Raw genomic sequence first — 24,476 nt, 5'->3', positions numbered from 1 at the left:
TTCTGAGTTTAATGATGGAATAAGGTGCTTCTGTGTACTGATCTGGGTAGTGTGTACATAAAAGGAAGTGATCCCACAGATATGAGTTAGAATTCAGCACCTTGTCCTGCCCAGGGGTCAGCCAAGAAAATCAAACTCTGAGGAAACTTGATGGGCTCTTGAGAAGAAATGTAAGTAGGTAGGAAGAAAGGTATGTGCCCTGCCCCCCACCCCATCACCTACTCAGGCTTCTCACCTACTTTCTTACCTCATTTACATCAACTGCTCTGTTTATTTGATAGTTTGGAGAGAAATAAAAGTAATCTACAGTTGAGACTGACTCCTCAGGTTCACTCATGCTTGGCCCAGACAAACTCTATAGTTTCTTCTAGAAAAGTTATTACATCAGTAGCAACTACGTTTCCGGAAACATCTTTAAGTCAGAGATTTATTAAAGTAAGCAGTTATTTCCTATTTTAATATTTTCCATTGCACAAACATAGATGAACTCAAGTTTATACAAATTAATCCTTTATAAAGATATTAAGTAAACACCAAAATATCCACAAATACAGGTGTAAAATTAGTCTTAGATTTAATAAAATGACTCTCACCCATACCACATGTTGAACCAACGCCTCGTGCATACTAAAGGAGCGCTCAACATGGAGCTATATCCTCAGCCCCATTTTATGACTTGGTTTGACTATTTTGAGAGTAACCCGCACTGGACTTAAAACCCCTGAAATCACAGACTTGAATGATGAAGCCCAGGATGCCAGTTAGTTTCTTACATGAATTTAGTTTTACAATAATCAAAACTTTTTGTTTTATTTTATGAGAATTCTTTTGCAAAAAAATTCTTAGAGCTTATAAAATTTCTTCCTGTCCATCATGTTTGTGCAGATTTTTAAGAAAATGCACACACACACACACACACACACACATATATATATATATATTTGCCTTTGTTCTGGTTTGAACATGAAATACTCTTTCTAGGCTTATATATTGAAACCTTATCCTGATGGCCTGGTTTTCTTTTAAGGGTTTGATAGAATCTCAGTAAAGAAAGTAGATCACAGGACTGCCTCTGGTTTGTCTTGGGTTCTTCCTTTTGAGTTTTCTGTTTACTGTTCACATGAGATGAACAGCCTCTAAGTCTACATATCCTTGTGCCTTGATATCAAAATGGGCACAGAGAAATAGGTCCAACTGATCATAAACTAAACCATGGGCAACTTGAAAAAAGTAAATAAGTCTTCCTTTATGCTATTGTCTTAAGTATTCTGGTGACCATAATTAATATATCCCTTGTGTCACTAGACAAACTTGAAAGCCAGTGATATCTGTTAGACACAGTGTGATTTATATTTATTTTGTTTAGGTGAATGTTTTCACAGTGCAAGAAACACATTTTCTTTATGTTGCTCAGGTCTTTTTGCAATTTCATTTTGTATGGAATAGACTATTCATCAACCCATTTCCTTAAAACTATGACATTCCTTAAAACTATGACATTGCTTGCAAGAGGGCATGTCGTAGAGCAAGATCTATTGTGTACTCCTGTTTAATTCTGTAATAAAAATGTGTTAAGTATTAAACAATATTACAGTATCTTACATCCCTGCCTTTCTAAACAGTATAACAACCATCATTCTGTATTTCCTTCCTGTTAGAATGTTAATTTATTTATGGCATGGATGTGTTGTATAGAGAAGAGGCCTGTGCAAAAATATACAAATACTCTAGAATACCTCAGTAAGAAGAATCCAAGTTGCTTTCCATTTGAATTGTATTTTGTATATGCATATTAGGATGCATACACGCATTTCTTGTGTCGGATTTGATAGACATACTTAAAAGGGACTTCTAGCAGATTCAAGTTGACAGATTTTATCCATTGTGCCTAAATCGGCTCATGAAAGAATATTGTAGTGATACTGAAGAAATGTGAAAGAGGTAGAAGTAATTTGTGATCTTTAACTACATTTCTTTGTTTTTGATCCCTCACTTAATAAGTAATTCCTAAATTGTTTCAACCTTTCTAAACCAAAAGAGATTTCACATTCCAGCAGATGAAGAAAAATGTGTTAAGATATAGATTGTCACACGGGGCTCCTGGAAGGTCTGTTTCTAGTTACAAAGACCTTCTGCCACATAATAGAGTGTCATTGTGTTCTCCATGTACTAGTTGAGCCACATCCTTAAATCAACTTAGGTTAATGGTCCTCATGCAATTTTTTCAGTGTGTTTTGGAATAAGTCAAATCTGTTAGTAGGAAGAATGCACCTAGGTATACTTGTGCTGAAATACACAAATTCATATAATCATAAAAATCTGTGTCTTCAGAAGGGTTAGTTAAATATTGTTCACTCTTTGCTGTTCTCAACATAAGAATTGCTACATACTGAATATGTACTCAGTGTATTCCAAATTATTATTTTATTATGGTGATGGGGTAGGACACAAGCTCAGTTAGCTTCATTCAGGAGCTAATAAAGTCTTATGTGGAGAATTAGAAACCATGGGATTACCAACTGAAAATATCTGTATTCTCTTTTTTAGCAAAAAGAGACAACTTATACATGAAAGATTTTAACACACTTGCACTCAAATGAGTCTTTACTTACACAAATAATCATTGGCAAATTAGTCTCATTACTATAGATATCTAATATCTATCCTAGCGAATGGACTACTAAGTAATTCACTAAGATGTTTCAACTAAAATACATAACATATCAGAAGACTTTCAGAGAGAGCAACATTTAGAGGGAAGAAATTTAACATATAATGCATATGCATTTTATCAACTCAAAGGTATGAGAGATAAGTAAATAACCAAAGGCAGTGTATAATTTATAAGAACAGTAACTCATATTAAACATCATTAGTCCAGACAAGTAATGAAAACATATGATGAAATTATTTTTGCGAATTAAAACTGCTTCTACTCACTTATATAACTCTATACTTTAAAAACTATAAAAAATTTGAATAGTTTGCTTTTTTGGCTACTGAATTGTGTCACTTTAAGTTTTTGCTTTATGGTTGCCATGACTATGATAAGAAATGTCTTTTGGTTATAGCAAACTACTTACTTTGAATGGATAACAATTTTTTTCATATAAAACTATTTTTTTATTACATCTTTTCCTCAATTACATTTCCAATGCTATCCCAAAAGTCCCCCATACCCTCCCCCCTACTTCCCTACCTACCCTTTCCCATTTTTTTTGGCCCTGGCCTTCCCCTGTACTGGNGCATATAAAGTTTGCATGTCCAATGGGCCTCTCTTTCCAGTGATGGCNGACTAGGCCATCTTTTGATACATATGCAGCTAGAGACAAGAGCTCTGGGGTACTGGTTAGTTCATAATGTTGTTCCACTCATAGGGTTGCGGATCCCTTCAGCTCCTTCGGTACTTTCAATGGATAACATTTTGACTTTGGTTGTGAAAAAGAGAAAAAGAAACAAGAGAGGAAATGATATGTTTGTAATTTTGTGAAGATTATTGCCTATTTTATATCTTTACATCATCTGCTCTCAAGATATTAGTGTATTTATTATCAGTTTGAATCATATTAGTTTGGATACATAGTTTCATACAAACCATGCTTACAATACTGTAGCAATCAGAATCAGTCTTTATGGTTGCCTTTACGAGTATTTTTTTCCCCAGTGTTTTTAGTCTGAAAAAACCTTTTTAGTATTTTGTGCATCTAGTTCTGGTAAATGACAGAATTTTTTAGCTTTTTTAAATATGGAAATTTGTTTGTTTCTGTTTCCTTTCCAGAAGATAAAATAGCAGAGCACAGAACTTTTTTTTAAAAGTTAAAAATTTCACCTGTTCTCCATTGTAAACATTATGATGAGAATACATTATATACTGAGTTGGCCAACATATATGCAGATTCTTTTGCAGCAGAAGAATGTTCTCTCTATCTTCAACCTTTAACAGTTTGATTATAAGGTGTTTTAGGATATATGGCCATCCTAGCAAATGCAATATACAGATTCAATGCAATCCCCATTAAAATCCCAACACAATACTTCAAAGACATGGAAAGGGAAATTTTAAAATTCATCTGGAAATGCAAAAATCCCAGAATAGTGAAAAAAAATACTTAAAAATAAAAGAATTGCCATCCCTGACCTCAAGATTTACTACAGGGCAATAGTGATAAAAACTGCATTGAATTGGTACAGAGATAGACATGTTGATCAATGGAATAGAATTCAAGACCCAGAAATAAAACCACACACTTAAGGACACTTGATCTTTGACAAGGAAACCAAACATATACAATGGAAAAAAACAAACAAACCAAAACCTTCAACAAATGGTGCTGGTCTAAGTGGCTGTTGATATGTAGAAAGATGAAAATAGACACATATTTGTCACCTTGCAGAAAGCTTAAGTCCAAGTAGGGCAAGGACCTTAACATAAAACCAGATACACTGAATCTAATAGAAGAGAAAGTAGGAACGAGCCTTGAACTTATTGTCACGTGGGGAAATTTTCTAGACAGAACGCCAATGGTGAACACTCTAAGATTAAAAATTGAAAAATGGGACCTCATGAAACTGGAAAGCTTCTGTAAGGCAAAAGACATAGCCTATAAGACAAATCTGCAACCTACAAATTGGGAAAAATTCTTCACTAATTCCACATCCTATAAAGGGCCAATATCCACATTTTGTAAAAAACTCAAGAAGCTAACCACCAAGAAACCAAACAGCCCAAACAAAAATTGGGGTATAGAACTAAATCGAGAATTCATAACAGAGGAATCTCGAGTGGCTGAGAAGCACCTAAAGAAATATTCAAATTCCGTAGTGATTAGAGAATTGGAAATCAAAACGACCGAGATTCTACCTTACATCAGAATGGGTAAGATCAAAACCTCAGTGATAACAAATGTTGGCAATGATGTGGAGAAAGAGGAACACTACTCCATTGCTGGTGGGATTGCAAACTGGTACAACCACTCTGGAAATCAATGTGGTGATTCCTTAGAAAACTGCAAATAGACCTACCTGGAGACCGAGCAATACCACTCTTGGGAACATACCCAAAAGGTGCCCCACCATGCCACAGGGGCACATGTTCCACTATATTGATAGCAGCCTTGTTTGTAGTAGCCAGAACCTGGAAGCAACCCAGATGTCCCATAACAGAAGAGATGGATACAGAAAATGAGTTTCATTTACACAATGGAATACTACTCAGCTATTAAGAATGAGGACATCCCAAGTTTTGCAGGCAAATGGATGTAACTAGAAAATATCATCCTAACTCAGAACCAAAAAGACATGCATGTTATGTACTTACTAGTAAGTGGATATTACGACACACACACACACACACACACACACACACACACACACACACCCCAAAAAAGGAAAAAAAAGTACAGAATACTCGAGATACAGTCCACAGAATTCATAAAGATTAACAAGCTGAAGGACCCAAGTGAGGATACCTCAATCCCACTTGGGAGGGAGAAGAAAGCAATCACAAGTACAGATGGAGGGAGGCACCTGGGAGGGAAGGGGGATGGGGATGATGGCGGGAAGAGAGGAACATGATCTGCTACTGGGTGGACAAAAATGACTGAAGTCCTGAGGGCCAGCAGAAAGAATGGGAACGGTCAACCTCAGGAGGTAGGAGGTTGGGATGAACCTCTAGAATGTACCAGAAACCTGGGAGATGGGAGACTCTCAAGACTTTTAAATATCTTATATTTATGTGTTTCGAAAATATATGGATTCCCTTAATAGTAGCCTAATGTTGTCATGGGAGTTCTGTAGTCATTTTTATTCCTTCCTCATAACCATACTAGTAGTTAATCTTCAAGCTTACAGATCTTTCCCACAGTTCATCTTTTCTGTCAGTGACGACCTCTGTCACATTTTTTTTTTAAAAAATTGGGCTTAATTTAATTTTCATTTTGCATTCATTTGACTTTTAAAGTTACTTTATTTTTCTGATAAAGTGGTGAATTGTTTAATATGTATTTTCTAATAGATTATTGAGTTTGCTTCAATAAATATTTTACATTCTTTTCTTAAGACGATACCTGTAAACTTTATAATTCCATGCTTATTTTGTCCATTACGTGGTCATTAGTCATTGAAATTTCTTGATGCTTGCTATAAATCTTTAGTTAATTTTGGGTAGCTGTACCAAAATGCCTACAAAAAAGCAACTTAAAAGGAGTAAGTCTCTTGATTTGCTTAGATTCAGGAGGATCAGTCCATTGTCTCTTGACACATGGCCTTGATAGTAAGAGCATGAAACAAAGGACAGTTAGCCACTCAATGGCAACTTATAATCAGAGAGTTATAGTTTATATGAGGCCAGTCAAGAAGCTAAGAGAAAAAAAATACAGGGAGGAGCTGCAACAAGATACCGTGTCCAGTAACACATACACACCAGTGACCTACATCCTCCTATCAGTCCTTATTCCTCCTTCTAGTTTGCTATCTATTTCCATGATAAACACCAGGACCAAAAGCAACTTAAGGGAGAATAGTACTTATCTCTGCTCATACTTTCTGGTTAAAATCTGTCTTTTAGGGAAGTCATGGCAGGGAACTCAAACAAAAACTGAAATATGAAGAATTATGCTTACTGGCTCAATTGCTCTCTGGCTAATACTCAGTGAACTTCCTTATCCAGTCATTGCTTAATATTAAGGATCTCAGAGAGGAATACATCAATTTTGTTAGATCTGTCAATATTCCTCAATTCTTAAGCATTTTAGATGGAAGCTATACATAATGTCACAAATGTTTCATGTTATAGCCATCAAAGCATGTGATGGTGTCTCTGTATAAAGGTTTTGTTATTTATTCAGAACTTTCAAATATCACTTTCTGTCCTTTCTTTCAGAAATTCTAACAAAGCTCCTTGTTCCTAACCTTGTGACCACGGCTGGAATTTTAGTGTGAGATGACTTACATGGGGATTTCAGAAGCCTTGGGTTAATGTGTTGTCACTGTTTCATCAACAGAGGGTGCCCCAAGTCCAGGTTTATTCCAGATCTGTTAGTATGTTATTCAGGGTGGGCAAGGGTAACTTAAAAGGGGTAAAGCATGCTTCCCACAGACCTTTGCCTTCAGTCAGAATAAACATCTCCACAGTCAAAAGCAGTGAGCAGATGCTGAGAGCCTGTTCAACACTTGGAAAGATTAGCCCTGGGCTCTCCTGTAATGAATATTGTCCATTTCCTTCTCCAAAGAAAACTATGAGTGACTTAATCTATGATGTTAGTAAAGTATGAGCAAGTGATAGCATTGGCATTCTTATAGCTACCAGAGCCAAAATGCCAAATCACACCAGGCTCACCACCCAGTGGGAGCAATATAACCCAGGAATGGGATCAACCTGACAATGCTGTTCTGTGAGACAACTGCTGCCAATCTAACATAAAAGAAAACCAGAATCTCACTCCATCCAGTCACTGATTCTGGTTGCTAGGTCTATAGGCAACATTCTTTGGTATTGCCCTGGGAAAGTGACTTTTAGTGTTTGCTGGGTTTTATAATATATTAACCTAGCACTGATGTACAGGTTACCGTCCTATTACTAATTCTGTCATAGCCAGAGTACAGAATCATTCTCAACACTGCTCCTTGTTGTAGAGTGGTGAGGGTTGTAGCCCCTTTGTTTCAACTCTATTGTAAGTATAAAGATCATGGGTTCTGCCAGGTTTTAGTATCTGTAATGAATATACTTAAAGACTTGTCAGAGGAGAAAAATTCTTCTGGACTGCGCAAGGTTAAGGGGTTTGCTTTTCATTGTTAGGGCCACTTGAAGACATTGCTTTATAGGTGAAATTAATAAATAAGAGGTTATTCTTCATTAAAGAGCTATAGTAGATGATTTAGTCTTATCTTCCAAAAGAAAAGAACCTCTTAGAGCAAGCAATTTTTTTTTAACTTTGTTGGTTCAGTACTTTTTACCAGAGGAATAAGAAAACATGGCTAGTCTATTTCACAAGGTGATCAGAAATAACTTTCATTTTAAGGCTCAATTTTATGTCTTTTTATAAGATTCATGAGATGAAGTACAAACATAACAGACTTAAAAATATATTAATTATTGAAAAATTCTCCAAAGTGTTTTGATATCAATAATGGATGATGAAATTTAATTATTAATAATTTACAACTGATATTTCTAATACAAGAATGCATTATTTTTTTCAGACTAATTAGGCAAATGTCAGTTTTATCTTATAGTCATGTTACATGTAAGAGTTTTGCCTGTATGTTATTATTTTTAAATATTCTGCAACAAATATGTTAAGAATATCTTTGAAAAATATATATTCTAATTTAATATATTTTTTGTAATTTAATATAATAAATAATTACATTTTTAAACTTAATATAATTCTACTTTATATATATATATATACATATATATATTCTATTTAATACAAATATACAAATGGTTTAACATTGATTTTGGAAATTCCTCTAATTTTAATAGATGTATTATGTTTTAATTTGGCCTGAAAATAATGTGTTTCAATATAGGCATTTCTACAAATGCTTATTCATTATTATTACAAATTCCCTTATTTGTCTCACTCTTTGATCATACTCCTTCATCCTTTCATTCTTTTCAGGGTCCTAACTCTACCTTTATGTCTGTCTTTTTATCTCTGCCTCCTCTTCTTGTATTAAGAGCTCAAAATTTGTCATGGCTATTTTTTGTTTGTTTGTTTCAAGAAATACTCTCCTCAGTTACATAAATATACACACATACACACACACACACACACATAAATTGGAGCACATGTGAAGTACGTACTTCACATGTGCTCCAATACTCAAGCATATGGGAGAGGAAAGAGAATACAGCAGAAAAGATTTAAGTCTAAGAGCTATGTAAAAAACAAAATATTCAAGCGTTACCTTTCTGAGTCTGGGTCATTTCACTTAACATAATGATTCTTACATTCTTAAATTTTCTTCTGCAAATCTCATGATTTGATTTTCCCTTACTACTTAATAAAATTCCATTGTGTACATGTAACACATTTTTTAAAAGTCCAATATTCAGTTCATAGTACTGAAACTCATTCTCTTTGCTATTGTAAATAGAGCAACCTTAAATATGGGTATACAAGTGTCTGTACAGTAAAGCTTTGAGTACTTTCTCAAGAGTGATACAGTGGGTCAAGTAGTAGATTTATTTTTAGCTTTAAGAGAAAATTCCACACAGGATTTAATGGTTTCAATAGTTTATATTTCCACCAGCAACTAAAAACTTGTTCAATTCTTTCTTAAGAACACTTGCTTTTTAATCCGTTCTTGGTGTTTATCATTTCCCCTAGGGGTGATGTCATCAGAAATTAGCCTAATTTGAAATTTCCTGACTAATAATGATAGGTTGAATAAGTTTTCGAATATTTTTTAACCACTTGTGTTTCTTCAAGAACTATTTTAAATGAATAAATGAATAAATAATAAATAAATAAATAAATAAATAAATAAATAAATAAATAAATCGATCGATCGATCGATAGATAGATAAATTTAAATAATGAGTCACTTATTGGGTGACTTATTTGTTTTGATGTTAAGGTTTTGTAGTTCTTTATATAGTCAGATGTTATTCTCCAGACTGTTATATAGTTGTTAAAGATTTTTTTTTTCATGAGGCAGAAGAGATGGCTCAGTAATTAAGAGCATTCACTGTTCTTTCAGAGGTCTTGAGTTCAATTCCCAGCAACTGAATTGTGGCTAACAACTATCTGTAATAGGATCTCATGCTCTCTTCTGGTGTGTCTGAAGACAGCTACAGTGTATTCAAGCTCCGTGGAGCAGAGGGATTGGGGTACCAGCCCAAGTACAAAACTTTTGACCCAAAATTGGTCCACAGCAACTGTTATAAAGGAAAACATTTACATGGGGGCAGGTTTATAGTTTCAGAGGTTTAGTCCATTATCAGCATGGTGGAGAGCATGGTGTCACATGGATAGACATGGTACTAGAGTTGCTTAGAGATCTACATTTTGATCCACAGGCAGTAGGAAGTAAAAAAAAACATTGGGCCAGGTTTGAGTATTTGGAACCCTAAACGCGATCCTCAGTGAAACAATTTCTTCAACAAAGCCATACCACCTAATTCTCAAGTAGTGCCAGTCCCTAATGAGCAAGCATTTAAATATATGGAGGTTATTCCTGCTCAAACCATCAGAGTGAGAGATAAAATTTTTTTAATCCAGTTTTTACAGTATTATTTGTTCAAACAGCTGTATGTTAAGACATTCTATTCCATCTCTTGGATATGCACATTTGTTTTATTGCACTGTCTTTGTCACTATGGCTCTGAAGATTAATGATTGTAGTATTATTGTCTCCAAAATTCCACTTCCTCTTTAAGATATTTGTTTATTTCTTCATTTTGGAGAAAAAGGGTCTTAATGATTCCATAGTAATTCTAGGATTTTTTTTTTTTTTTTTTTTTTTTAGTTCTGTGATCAATGACAGAATTTTGACAGTGATTGCATTGAATCTCTAGACTATATTGGGTAGTATAATAAATCCATAGTATCAATTATGCCTCTCCATGAACATGGAAGAACTGAGTTGTAGTGAGATCTTATTTTTAAATAGAAAAGATATTGGTTTTTTTGTTGTTGCTGGTGGTGGTGGTGGTTGACTGGTTTTTGTTTTTGTTTTGTGTGTGTGTGGATTTTGTATCTTGCTATTTAAATTTTTCAGGAAAAAATCTGAAAAGAATCTTCTGGATAATCTTTAGAATCTTTGAACCACAGACTCATGTTAATTATAATTACTCCTTTTCCTCTTTGTATTCCTTTTGTTGTTGTTGTTGTTGTTTTTCTAATGGCTTACTAACCTCACTAAGACAACCCGTACCTTTTCTCTGTCTAACTGTTCATCTTGCATCCAGAGTTGATCTTATCCCTGATGTCTTGCCAGTCACTCTCCAGCTCACTGCTCCCATTGTGCCCATGTCCAGTAGGGAGAATATCTCACTGGCTCTTTTCAATGGCCCAATTCTGATGCATTTCCTGCATTGCAGCAAGACAGTAACTGGCAGTGGCTTCTAGAAGCTTCTTGTAGGAGACTCTATAAAGACTTATTTTCTTCCTCAGCTTTTTCCATTAAGTTTTATTTTGAGTTTTCTCTGTATCCAGGTTACCTGTCTTTACATGGTATGTGCTTGTATATCAGCACATGCATGCTTCTGTAGTTCTGTGTTACTGTTGAACTGAACTTCTTTGTATTTTTGACTCACATATCACCCACCTTCTATCCCAATTAGATTACCAGAAACATAAATCTTTCAAGGTCTTGAAAGGACTCCCAGGAAAACCACGCTTTGCCTTTTGGCATCCAGTTTCTAATTTCTCATCTCAAGGACTTAGAATTCTCTGAATAACAGGCTGTAGTTTTCTAGAATAGCCACACCAAAACCTATTAACAAGAGCAACAAGCTTTAATGTTTGTCTGTAAAGATGTTATACAGTGACTATACTGCCATTCTTATACAAAGCCTTTTTGCCTCCTCTTACAGTTAAGAGTCTAAAATAGCTTTTCTGATATAAGAATCTGCTTTCTCTTCCCAGTTATATAGCCCATTTAAGTGATTTTTTTCTAGAATAAAAGGATTTTTTTCTAAAGATATATCTGTTACTTCTATTTAGAAACAAAATCTTTTCACTTCCTTTGAAATATCACAAGACTTACTGTGAGTTCTCCTCTTTCTTTTAAGATTTCAAAGTATCTAGGAGCAACAGCAGAGTTCAGTTTCAAAGTACCAGCTACAGACTCCCGGAAGTTTGTAAGAAAGAATTCTCTAAGCCTCTCTTAAGTTCAAGGAAGAAATTTTATGCAGTACGTGAGGCCAGACATTAGAGGCAGGAAGCATATGTCTGAATCTTTAGTATTCTGCTATTTGATTGAGCAATTTGTTTAATTTCTTTACAGTTAAACTTATTTAACTTAAAAAATGGAATAACACAGCTTTTCCTTGTCTCATTCCACTGTTGCCAGGATTAACTGAGATAAGATCAGGAGTGTGTTTTGTAAGAGCTTGGCACAGCATGGAGGCTCAATGCAACACATCTATTTTTAGTAATAGAAGCACAATCTTGAAATGATAAATATATGCCTGGCTTGCATATCATGTTCCTGGGATCATTACCTTCTTTTCTGGGCAAAGATCAGTATTATACCTACAAGCAAGGGCCAAAGACCCATCAGTATCTGGAAGAGCACCCAGGAAAGAGAAGACAAGCACAGAAAGAAGGTGCTGAGCCATCCACTTATTTCTGATGGATGGCATGTGTCTAGCTAAGGGCTATTTTTAACAGGCCCATCAAAACTAGAGCCGATCATGGTCTGCAGCCTCTTAGAAGAACAGCTAGCATCTGGCAGGATGTAGGACCAGTGAGGATGTTGTACAGCTCTGCTTGTTCTGGTGAAGGTTTTGTTTTAGGAATAACTCTCTTTCTAACATTTCATTCCTAATACTCACCTGTCCATTAAAAAATAATGGACACTCTTCTGTGCTTTGAGGTTCCTTATTGCAAAGCTCTACCTACTAATTCACACCAGCAAGCTGAACCAGAAATATGAGTACATACACACAGCACTGCATTTCCCTCCCCTGCACTATTCTTTTGGAACTTAAAGGAAAATGACCAGCTTCAACCTTGCCTCTCTTATCTGAATACAAAACCTTAGGAACCCTGTGGAACTGTTTAAGGTAAAACACTTTTGAAAACATGATCCCAGATTAGCTTGTCTGACCCAGTTAAAAACCACAATCATCTCTACTCCAGGATCTCTTAAACTCTGAACTCCAGTTTCTTCCTTTGAAACATGTTCTCCACTCAAACATTCTTGCATTTGAATGTACCCTCTTATAATTTTTTAAAGGGCATGATCATTCATTTTATTACTCAGGGTTAAGAAGCTCCAATCACATTTCCTCTCTCTCTTCTAAAGCATATAACTATTTCCACTGCTAGACAGAGTAAAGTAACCAGATTGATCCCTTCAGATTATATTATTTGCCCTTGTGATGCTAACATTACTCCAGTGAGAGCCTCCTTCTGGTGAAACATAAACACTTTCTCTTGCGTCACGCATTGTAAGTCACCAGATAAAAGCTTTAATTACAGTTTCTTGACTTCTATATCATACAACAAAATGTTTCTCCTGTTCATAATCTTCAAGTGATTTACACCACACTTGAAATGATTCCTCTATCCTTACTACAGCATCTAAGTCTTTTTGTTTTGTTTTGTTTTGTTTTTGTTTTTTTTTTTGTTTTTGTTTTTTTTTTTTTTTATCCCAGTGGTACCTATTGCTCAAGGACACTGGTGAGATTTCTTCATCAGAGCTTGAATACTTGCTATTCTACTGTCTTGAAACTCTTATCTATCCACATGGTTGTCTAGTAGCTACTTACTCATGCCATTCAGTTTTGTTTACATAATCTCAGAAAACTGTTTTGTTACTCATCCATTCATTCCCCCTAACATAGTATCTATATGTGTCTATTTCATTTTCCAGCTTTCTATTGTATTGTATTCAAAGTACTCATTCTTGAGCAACCCCTTTTAAAAAGTGTTTGATTAACATCTCCTTTTCTTTTTTTTTATATTTTAAAAGATATTGGATAGTTTATTTTTTCAATTTTTATTAGATATTTTCTTTATTTAAATTTAAAATGATATCCCAAAAGTCCCCTATACCCTCCCTCTGCCGCCCTTCTCCCCTATCCACCCACTCCCACTTCTTGGCACTGGCGTTTCCCTGTACTGGGGCATATAAAGTTTGCAAGACTAAGGGGCCTCTCTTCCTTTTTTTTTTTTTTTTTGTTTTGTTTTCATTTTTATTTATTTATTTTTATTTATTTTTTTTTAATATTTTTATTACATATTTTCCTCAATTACATTTCCAATGCTATCCCAAAAGTCCCCCATAGCGCCCCCCCACTTCCCTATCCACCCATTCCCATTCTTTTGGCCCTGGCATTCCCCTATATTGGGGCATATAAAGTTTGCAAGTCCAATGGGCCTCTCTTTCCATTGATGGCTGACTAGGCCATCTTTCGATACATATGCAGCTAGAGACAAGAGCTCCGGGGTTCTAGTTAGTACATCATGTTGTTCCAACAATAGGGTTGCAGATCCCTTTAGCTCCTTGGGTACTTACTCTAGCTTCTCCATTGGGAGCCCTGTGATACATCCAATAGCTGACTGTGAACATCCACTCCTGTGTTTGCTAGGCCCCAGCATCGTCTCACAAGAGACAGCTATAAAGGGGCCTCTCTTCCCAATGATGGCCGACTAGGCCATCTTCTGATACATATGCAGCTAGAGACACGAGCTCTGGGGGTACTGGTTAGTTCATATTATTGTTCCACCTATAGGGTTGCAGACCCCTTTAGCTCCTTGGGTACTTTCTGTAGCTCCTCCATTGGGGGCCCTGTGTTCCATCCAACAGATGACTGTGAGCTTCCACTTCTGTATTTGCCAGGCACTGACACAGCATCACAGGAGACATCTATATCAGGGTCCTTTCAGAAAAATCTTGCTGGCAAGTGCAATAGTGTCTGCGTTTGGTGGCTGATTATGGGATAGATCCCTGTGTGGGGTAGTCTCTGCATGGTGCATCCTTTCGTTTCAGCTCCAAACTTGTTTCTGTAATTCCTTTCATGGGTATTTTGTTCCCTATTTTAAGGAGGAATAAAGTATCCACATGCTGATCTTCCTTGTTCTTAATTTTCTTGTGTTTTGCAGATTGTATCTTGGGTATTCTAAATTTCTGGGCTAATATCCACTTATCAGTGAGTACATATCAAGTGACTTCTTTTGTGATTGGGTTACCTCACTCAGGATGATATCCTCCAGATACATCCATTTGACCAAGAATTTCATAAATTCATTGTTTTTAATAGCTGAGTAGTATTCCACTTTGTAGATGTACCACATTTTCTGTATCCATTCCTCTGTTGAGGGACATCTGGCTTCCCTTTCATTACACTAGAATGTAAGATCTATGAGAGGGAATCTGACATTTTAACATCTACTTTTAAGTTTTTCATGTAAATAGCACAATCTACCTCATAGTAAATTATTTATTTCATTCTTCTCTCATACATTATATTCCAAGCCCAGTTTCCCCTCCCTCCCCTTTCCCTAGCCTCTATAACCCCTACCTCTTCTTCCCCCAGCTCAACACCCACCCTCCCTTCCTAAACCCCCACCTTGACCTCAAACTCCCCTCAGAAAAGTGAATGCCTTTCAGAGACATCAACCAAACATCAAAACAAACTGAAATAAGGCATATACCATCACATTCAGACTGTACAAGACAACCCAATAACAGGAGAGGGTCCTATAAGTAAACCAAAGAGTCAGAGACAGTCCTTTACTCCAACTCTTAGGATTTGTACAAAAACACCAAGCTACTTAGCCATCGCATATATGCAGAGGTTCTGTGTCAGCCTCCTACAGGCTCTCTGAGCTCTGCAAGTTTCCATGAGTCCTGATCATTTGATTCTGTGCCCATGTTCTTTATTTGTAATTAATCATTTTATTTGATTACATTTCAAATGTTATACCAATTCCTTATCTCCACTCCATGAACCCCCTAGCTCATCCCCTCCCCTTTTCCTCTAAATGGGTGCTTCTACTTCCATTCCTTCCCTTTATCAACCCCCATCTCTGGGACTTTAACCCTCTACAGGACCAAGTGCCTCCCTTCAACTAATGCTATATGAGGTAGTCCTTTGCTACATATTTAATGGGAGCCATGAACAGGCCCACGTATGATTTTGGTTGGTGATTTAGTCCCTGGGAGCTCTAAGTTGTCCAGTTGATTTATACTTATGTTCTTCCTATGGGGATGCAATCCCCTTCCGTTCCTTCATTTCTTCCCCTAATTCTTCCATTGGGGTCCCTGGGCTCAGTCCAATGGTTGGCTGTGAGTATCTGCATCTGCCTTTGTCAGGTGCTATCAGAGCCTCTCAGAGGACAGGCATACCCCTGAGCCTGTTTGTGTCTGCAAGCATATCTTGGCCTCAGCAACAGTGTTGGGGTTTGGTGTCTGTGTATGCAATGCATCCATAGATGGTGCGGTCTCTGGATGTCCTTTGCTTCAGCCTCTGTTCTATTTTGTCCCTGCATTTTCATTTATGTCTTTATGGTATGCTCTTCTTTCTGGTTTCTCTGATCTTTCCTCCCTGAATCTAATGTTTGGCTCTGGTTCTCTGCCTCTGCTCCCATTCTTTTCTGGGTGATGTCTCTCTTGTCTCTTTGATGATAATTCTGCTAGATTCCAATCCTAGCTTACTCTACAGGCAGGATAAACTATACATCAAAGGTTTGGGGGCTGGGTTGGTGTCCCAGTCCCTTCACTTGAGGCTTTGTCTGGTTACAGAAAATGACCAGTTCAGGCCATGTCTCCATTACTAGAAGTCTTTCCTAAAATTACTATTGTAAATTCCGTGGAGTTTCTATTACACGGGGTTTCCAACTCACTCCTCCAATTTCTCCAATTCCTCCCTCTGTCCCGAAGAAGCTTGTGTTCATGAGGAGCTTTAGGTTTGCCTTTTTATCGCATCAATTAGATTTGCCCTGCTGAGAGAATTCTTGTGTATGAAGCTGAAAACAAAGTCAGGAGATTTATTTTGCCATTTACATGTTTGAATAGTAGAGATACCTCTTGGATCCATGTCATCTACCAATTCTATAGCTGTTCACATTGGCTTTGAACAAGATTGAGTAAAAGAAGGAAGAAAGGAAGGAAGGGAGGAAGGTAGAAGAGAAGGAAGAAAGGAAGGAGGGAAGTAAAGACTTTACAGGACTCCAACAATGAAAGTTATTAAAAGGTCTAAACAAAATAGATTAATACCAAAAAATAGAGCTGGTAGCTTTCTTACCTTTACCATTGGTGCCATATTTCAAGTGATCTATCAAGTAAGTCAACTAAATAGGAAGTCATTTTTCCCCAGACATGAAATGTATAATAAGTACATACTTTTAGATAACCAAAATGCCTATGATTGATTTTGACAAAGTAGAATATGTCAGCAAAATATCATGTTCATCAGATAAGGTCAAATAATGTGTGAAGACATTGAATTTGTTCATTTTATTTAGAAGGATGAAAGGAAGAGGCAATGCAGTGGCAGTTGTAGAACTCGGTGTGTTTAAAGTAATGTTTATTTATGAGCATGGATCCTATCAGGAAGAGACAGATCATCTATGTGTGTTTTCCTTCCCAGTCTCTATACAGTGAGGTGAAGTGACAGAGATTCCAATTGAAATTGCTTTGAATTTATCAGAATAGGCGTATTTTATCCTGAGGTCTGTCCTTTTGCTTTCTGTCTACCCCTCACAACATCTCATGCCATGGAGAACTTAACTTCTGGTTTCCTAAGAATTTAGCACTCATTTTGGCTCTGTCAGACTTCTGGATTCTGCAGTTCACCTGTGCGTTCCACCCATTAAACTCACACAAAGCTTACAAATTATGGCCTCTGTTAAACATTTATCTTCCACACGTCTGTTTTATCATCTATAAAGGAAAAAATATTATCAGTCTTTTATGTTTTTTATAAATATAGTATGACATAAAGTAATGTATGGGGAGGGTGATGGAAGATACTAAGAAGTTATCAGGAAGCCATAAATTAAAGGAAGCTAGGTTATCAAATAAAGTGTCACCAACATAGGAGAAAACTAAGTAAGAATTTAGAGAAAAAGGTAAGGAACTAGGCCTGAATACCCACACATATAATTGTAACATTAGTATGTGGCACAAGGATCAGGATTCAATAAAGGCTAGCCTTTTCAGCCTCTGTCACACAAAAATATTTTTTTTATTTAAGAAAAGGTAAGGAAATAAAGAGAACAGGTATTGGAAAAGATGTCCAGGACAAAATTTTATATATTAATGAATATCTTTTAATATTACAAAGTAAGCATGAGATATTTTTTGCTAATCAAGTGAATTGGGCTCATGATAAGGCAAATATGTTATGAACTGTTTGCTTTGATAATTGTTTATTAAAAGCATTGGGTAGATTCTTTTCCGTGAGTTGGGAATTCAAATCAAGCTATGATCCCTGTTTCTGTGTTCATCCTAAAGTAGAATACTATTACTACTAATATTATTATTTTAAAAGTGCAAAATCTATTGAGGACTCAAGTTGTCTCTCTTATCAGAAAAAAAAAAGAAGAAGCAAGAGATAATAGGCAATTAGCGTCAGTCAAGTACTAATCCCTGGACACTTTTATACAAGAGCTAACAGTAGCAGCTGTTGTGAACAGGCTTAGAGATGATTCAGAGAAGATTGTCTTCTGGCCCAAGACTGACATTTTTGTTATGTTTATTAGGCCAGAAGTACTTTATGTACCTCTCTGAGCAAGAAATTTATGAAGAATTCCCGGAGAAAGTAATGGAAAACTACAACTATCATGTCATGTCATAAAAAGGTACCAATTAAGTGCTAATAAGGCTCTAAGCTATTGTTCCTCTTCAAAAAGAAAATCATTTGGGTAATTAATATTCTTTTTGAAACTATGAAGGGAAACCTTTTAAAATTTTAATTAATTTATTCTTTGACAATGTCACACATGTGCATAATATATTCTGGTCACATTCATCACCCCAGCCTTTCCTATCTTCCTCCCTTCCACTAAATCTTTCTTCTTTTCAGCCAGTCATACTTCCATCATTATGTCTTTGTTTTGTTTCATTTTGTCTTTATTTTGTGCTGTAAACTATTTAACCAGGCCATGTCACTTGTTTTCTGCTATCCATATAAGCATGTGTAACAAACTCGTTAGGTGATATAGCATTAGAGAAAAATGACTTCCTATCAACCAGCAGCCATTGTTGCAGAGTTGATAGAGTGGTCCAGTGTTGTGCATGCCAGTTCTGTGACTATAGCTGCTGAGGGTTCATGAGTGAGTTGGCTCTGTCACGTTTAGAGGACATTGTTTTATTGCCATTCTTCCTATCCTTAGATTCTTTTTTTTTTCATTTTTTTTCATTTGTAATATTTTTATTACATATTTTCCTCAATTACATTTCCAATGNTATCCCAAAAGTCCCCCATAGCGCCCCCCACTTCCCTACCCACCCATTCCCATTCTTTTGGCCCTGGCATTCCCCTATATTGGGGCATATAAAGTTTGCAAGTCCAATGGGCCTCTCTTTCCATTGATGGCTGACTAGACCATCTTTCGATACATATGCAGCTAGAGACAAGAGCTCCGGGGTTCTGGTTAGTACATCATGTTGTCCTTCTACTCCCTCTTCCTGTACAGTTCCTGAGTTTTGTAATGTGTAATGTGGACATTCTGTTGGGTAATGAATATTCCACCAGGATTTATTCCCATCACCTCCATTGGCCTTGAAGAAACAAATTTTTAAAAAGAAGACTTGTTTATCTTATACTGAAGAACTTTTCTACTCAGCCTTTGGTTCATAATATAGTAATATATAAGGAAATATTAAAATCTTTTTTTTCCATTTTATAAATTGATTGGCTGAAATGTTTGGATCTCTCTTATGCCAACTATCTACATTCTAAATTCATAAATACCAAATGATTTTGAACTTGATCTATATTGGTTTAGATCAAGAAGGCAGCTATGTGTCAAGACTTGAAGACACCAAATAAACTATTGAGATAATTTTAGGAACTCCATATTTAATATGAGATTGCACAGAAGAAATAGAAATGGATCAAAACTGGAGCTAATGTTGAAGAGATGTTGCCAATGGACTAAATCCATATAATGAAGAAAGGTAAGAAGCAGCACTAGATTTATATTTTATATATTAAGAATTATAGAATTAGAATTTTATTTATTGAGAAGTACTTGTATGCTCTGCTTTATGGGGACAGTTTTTCCAAAATTCATCTCTTTGTATGTTTCCTGTTTAGTTTTCCTATTAGTATTAGTGTATATGTTAACTTCACTCTGAAATATTAATTGGAAAGCCAAGAACATTCAAATGAGAGACAGTGTAGTAAGAGTGTAAAGGTCTGGTACACTCCATAAGTCATGTAACGGGAATGGGAAGTCTTTTATTAGAGACCAGCTCCCGAGAGAGGATGGGTATCAGTGGGAGAAAAAGAAAAAGAATAGCCAATAGAGGTGAGGCAAATCTCATACATCCATTATTATATAAGCCAAGATAAGTTTTTCAGATATTGTGATTATACAACAATAAAAATTATCTCTCTAGTTTTGGTCATTTGAAATATATTTTACTCTAAAATGGCATTCCTAAGGAGAATCTACTATAGTTATCTCTAAATATTATCTCGTATGGTTTAAAGACAATGAAACAAAATCAAGTCTAAGTTTCCTCTCTTGTATGGGCATCAGGACTAAGGTCTTGGAAAGACATATCTTTGAGCTGGGAAGATGCAGATTCTAGAGTTCCTTTCTACAGTGCTACATAAAGCTTCCAATTTGACCTCAGAAGCTTGTTTTTAAGTTAGCTGGACACTGTACATGTCATCTCACAGGTTACAAGGTTTATGTTCCCAAACCAAAGAATAACTTAGAAAGCCTGTCATACTTTCTTGTGAAAACATTCTGGATTTGCAATATTAAATCCATTATATTATATTGGTCAATCTAACTTAAATGATCCATCAAAACCAAGGAAAATAAGTATCCCGACCTGCTATTGGAGGAAACCTGCATCCATATCTCAATATCACTCTGTTGGTAAAGTATATGGTATATTAGTACAGTTCTTTTTATAAAATATAATGTTATATAGCATGCATATAAGTTGTATGTTGGAGCTGTAAAACTAAAAACTGGATTGGCCAGTTTTATAAGGTAACTTATGAATATTGGCAAAACAACTTTAAAGCATGTGAAGGAGAGACAAATAAGAATATATAAGTATTAAAGTTTATATCTGAAAGTTTTCCCAAAGGCCAACTTACTTGTTTGGTATTCAACTTAGCACTACTGTATAATGATGGAAGGAGCCTTATAAAAGGTACAATCTAGCAGGAGGTGTGCCTTGAGAACAAAGTTTGAGTGTAGAATATGGGATGATCGACTCTGTCTCTTTGTTTTCTGGCTGCCTAGAGAAAAGCATCATGGTTTGTCATGAGTTCTTACCATGAAGTGCTTCCTTGCTACATGCTCAAAGCAATGATGCTAGTCAGCAACGGGCTGAAATTTCAAGTCAATAAGCCAAAATAAACCTATTGTCCTTATGATCTGACAATTTCTGATAGCTTGTCACATGTGACAGGGAGTAACATGAAGAATAAAAGGATAAAGAAACACAGATAGTAAATATGGATGGCCTAGTGAGGAAGATTGCTATTGAAAAATCAAGGGAATATAAAGAATGAAGCTAGCTGGATTAGAAAGCAGAGACAAGCCATATTCAAATTCAAGAATTATTTGACTGATAATGGATATAGCTATAGACAGATTGGTGAGGCACAAAGAAGACAATGGATAGGTAGTAGATATCTTTCAAATCTTTGAAAAAATAAAATAAATTCAGGATATAATAGAATAAAATCAAATTTTACAGAGATAGAGAACTTCCTTGATAGCACCCTGAATGAAGCAGTAAGGTATGAGTAAAATACAAATCTGTCTATCTATCCATGATTATAAAACACAATAACAGTTCAATGAATATAAGCAGATGATAATCAATTCAAGAAATTAGCATCATTATAATTTACATATTTTTGAGTTCAGAATTAAGGTAAAACCCTTAAAAAGTAAGGTCATACATTTATTTCATTGCTTTAACCATATCCCGATCTCCAGTCATCTGAAACAAAGGTCATTCTCTTTTCTAATTTAACCTATCTTCACTTTGCTAACAAATTATTACATTTCTGAATATTTTATCCATAAGAATACTAATTTGGAGTCAGTCAACTTAGATTAAAATCTTTAGACCGTTACTGAATTATTTAGTATTGACAAGTCAATTTTGTCTGTCTTCAGCTTATTTGACTTTTTGAATAGGGCTTTTTGGATTACATGATAATGATTATAATGATATCTTGAAAATATATAACTATTTATGTCTGGGAAGTTCAAACACTTTGGATATCTTCTTTCTGGGGAGGGGTCTCAAAGAAATAACTTTAATAAGATATTGTGTGGCCAGCCAGAGAAGCAAAGAGGTTCAGTGGATATTTTCACCTCTCACTTCTCTCCTCCAAATTTAGTACCTCATACTCACCCCAACTCTGGAACAAACCACTTGCTGTGGCAGCACCTTCCTTTCTGACAGCAATGCCAGAGGATGATGCACACTTTCTCCCCTACCTTGTCCAACATTATGTCCTCTATCTCAAGTCCTAACCCCAGGAGGCATTCTCTGTGAACCCACAGGCCACTCAGGCCATGAAAGCTGGTATGTTAACTACAGATCTTCACCTCTCCCTCCTCTTCTCCAAGTTAAATGGTCCAGTCTCATTACCAGCTCTTTATAGACCATCTTCAGCAGTCTTCCCCCCCTTCTCTTCATCTCCATCTCTATGGATTATACAGAGCTTTCCTTCTAACATATTACTTGACTTGTCCAAGTCCCCAAATACATGAGGCATTTCCTAGGAACCTGCCAGTCATGTCTGCAAATGCAGCGAGTAGGTAAGCAAAGTTGGTATGCAAATTTCAGATGTTCTCCCTCTCTTCTCTTCCAAATCCAGTCCTGCAGTTTCATTTTATCTCTGTAGCAGAATAAATGTGGCCATTGCTCATTCTCTATGCCCACTCCCAAGCAACTAAGCATTTCCATAAGGAACATGCTGTTTCCTTCCTCCTGTGGACTTTTCAGCCCCACCCTATATAGGCCATTCACTAAATGTCAGCTCTCGATAACTAAAAACACATTCTATCCATAACCTCAAGTTCTGCAGAGATTCCCAAGATAGAATTCCTGAAGAATTTGTTACTAAGCAACACACAACCACCACCCTCCCAAAAACCAGAGAGGGCAACAGAATCCAAAGAACACCCACCCAACAAACACAAGACCAGATATCAAAATCCAGAATTACCATTATTCAAATCTAAATGAGTATATGTCAGTATAAAAACACAACCAATAGCCAAAGGAAAATATATCTCTAATAAATCCCAGCAACCTTACCACACTTGGCCCTGAGACACAGTCTTTATTAATATGATAGTGATCCTTAAATAAGAAATGAATAAACTTCTTAAAGAAATCTGTAGAAATATAGCCAAGCAGTGGAAACAAACGAATAAAGCAGCTCAAGGCCTGAAAGTAAAAATAGAATCAGTGAAGAAAACACAAACCAGGAAAAATCTGGAAATAAAAAAATGAGGATGTTAATGTGAACCTCAGAGGCAAGTCTCACAAACAAAATACAAGAGATGAAAGAGAGAATCTCAGGAATAGAAAACAAGATAGAAGAAATATACTTTAGTTAAAGAAAATGTCAACTCTAAATTTCTCAACACTTCATCCCTGTGGGGAAGTGGCAGAAGTTCCTTAACCTAAAGAAGCAAGTTAACTCTCAATGTACAAGAAGCAAAGAGAATGCCATCATTGATTTTGAGTGTTAATGATGAAGACCATTGACATTGAGTGTTAACAATGAGCAGTGCAATTCACTGGACCCAATCTAACGTTTAGTGAATCCAAGAAATGTAAGTGGCAGGGGATGGCCTTATTGCATATCAGTATAAGGAGTAGCCCTTGGGCCTAAGGGTGTTCAATGCCCCAGAGTAGGGGAATGACAGGGCAGAAAGGCAGTAATAGGTGGCTGGGTGGGGAGTACCCTCATAGAGGCAGGGGTTGGGGCAATGGTCTAGTGGGTTACTGAAGGGGAAACCTGAAAAGGGGATAACATTTGAAATGTAAATAAAGAAAGTATCTAATAAAAGGGGAAAAATTTAAAAAGAGAGAAAATATTCAATAAAAACAAACAAACATTCAGCAAACAGTAGTATACCACAAATACCATGGTTTTATTTCAGTGAAAATTCTGAATCATTTGAATGTTAAGAAGGAAGGAAAAGAAAGAAAGACAGAAAGAAGAAAGAAAGAAAGAAAGAAGAAAGAAAGAAAGAAGAAAGAAAGAAAGGAAGAAAGAAAGAAAGAAACGTAACATCTAGGAGTATTTGAAACCAAAACTAGTCAGAAAGGATAGTGAAGGATGCAATAAATAAACTCAATAACAACAACAAAATTCACCAAGAGAACATTGAAATTCTAAATATCTATGGATTAAACATAAAATCACCTATATCCATAAAGAAAATGTCAGGTCTTCCGGTCAGAAAAGCACCTGAGCAGCTGGGGCGCAGGGTCTGCTGACACTCGCCAACTGCCCACAACACCCGCCACAGGATCTTAAGACTTCTGGTGAGGGGAGCACAGCTTCTGCTCCAATCCAATTGCGCGGGACCTGAGACTGCATTAGTTAGGGAAGCAGAAACCGG

This window comes from Mus caroli, chromosome 3 (genome assembly GCF_900094665.2).
Source record: "Mus caroli chromosome 3, CAROLI_EIJ_v1.1, whole genome shotgun sequence".
Lineage (NCBI taxonomy): Eukaryota > Metazoa > Chordata > Mammalia > Rodentia > Muridae > Mus > Mus caroli.
Note: the sequence above shows the minus strand (reverse complement) of the source record.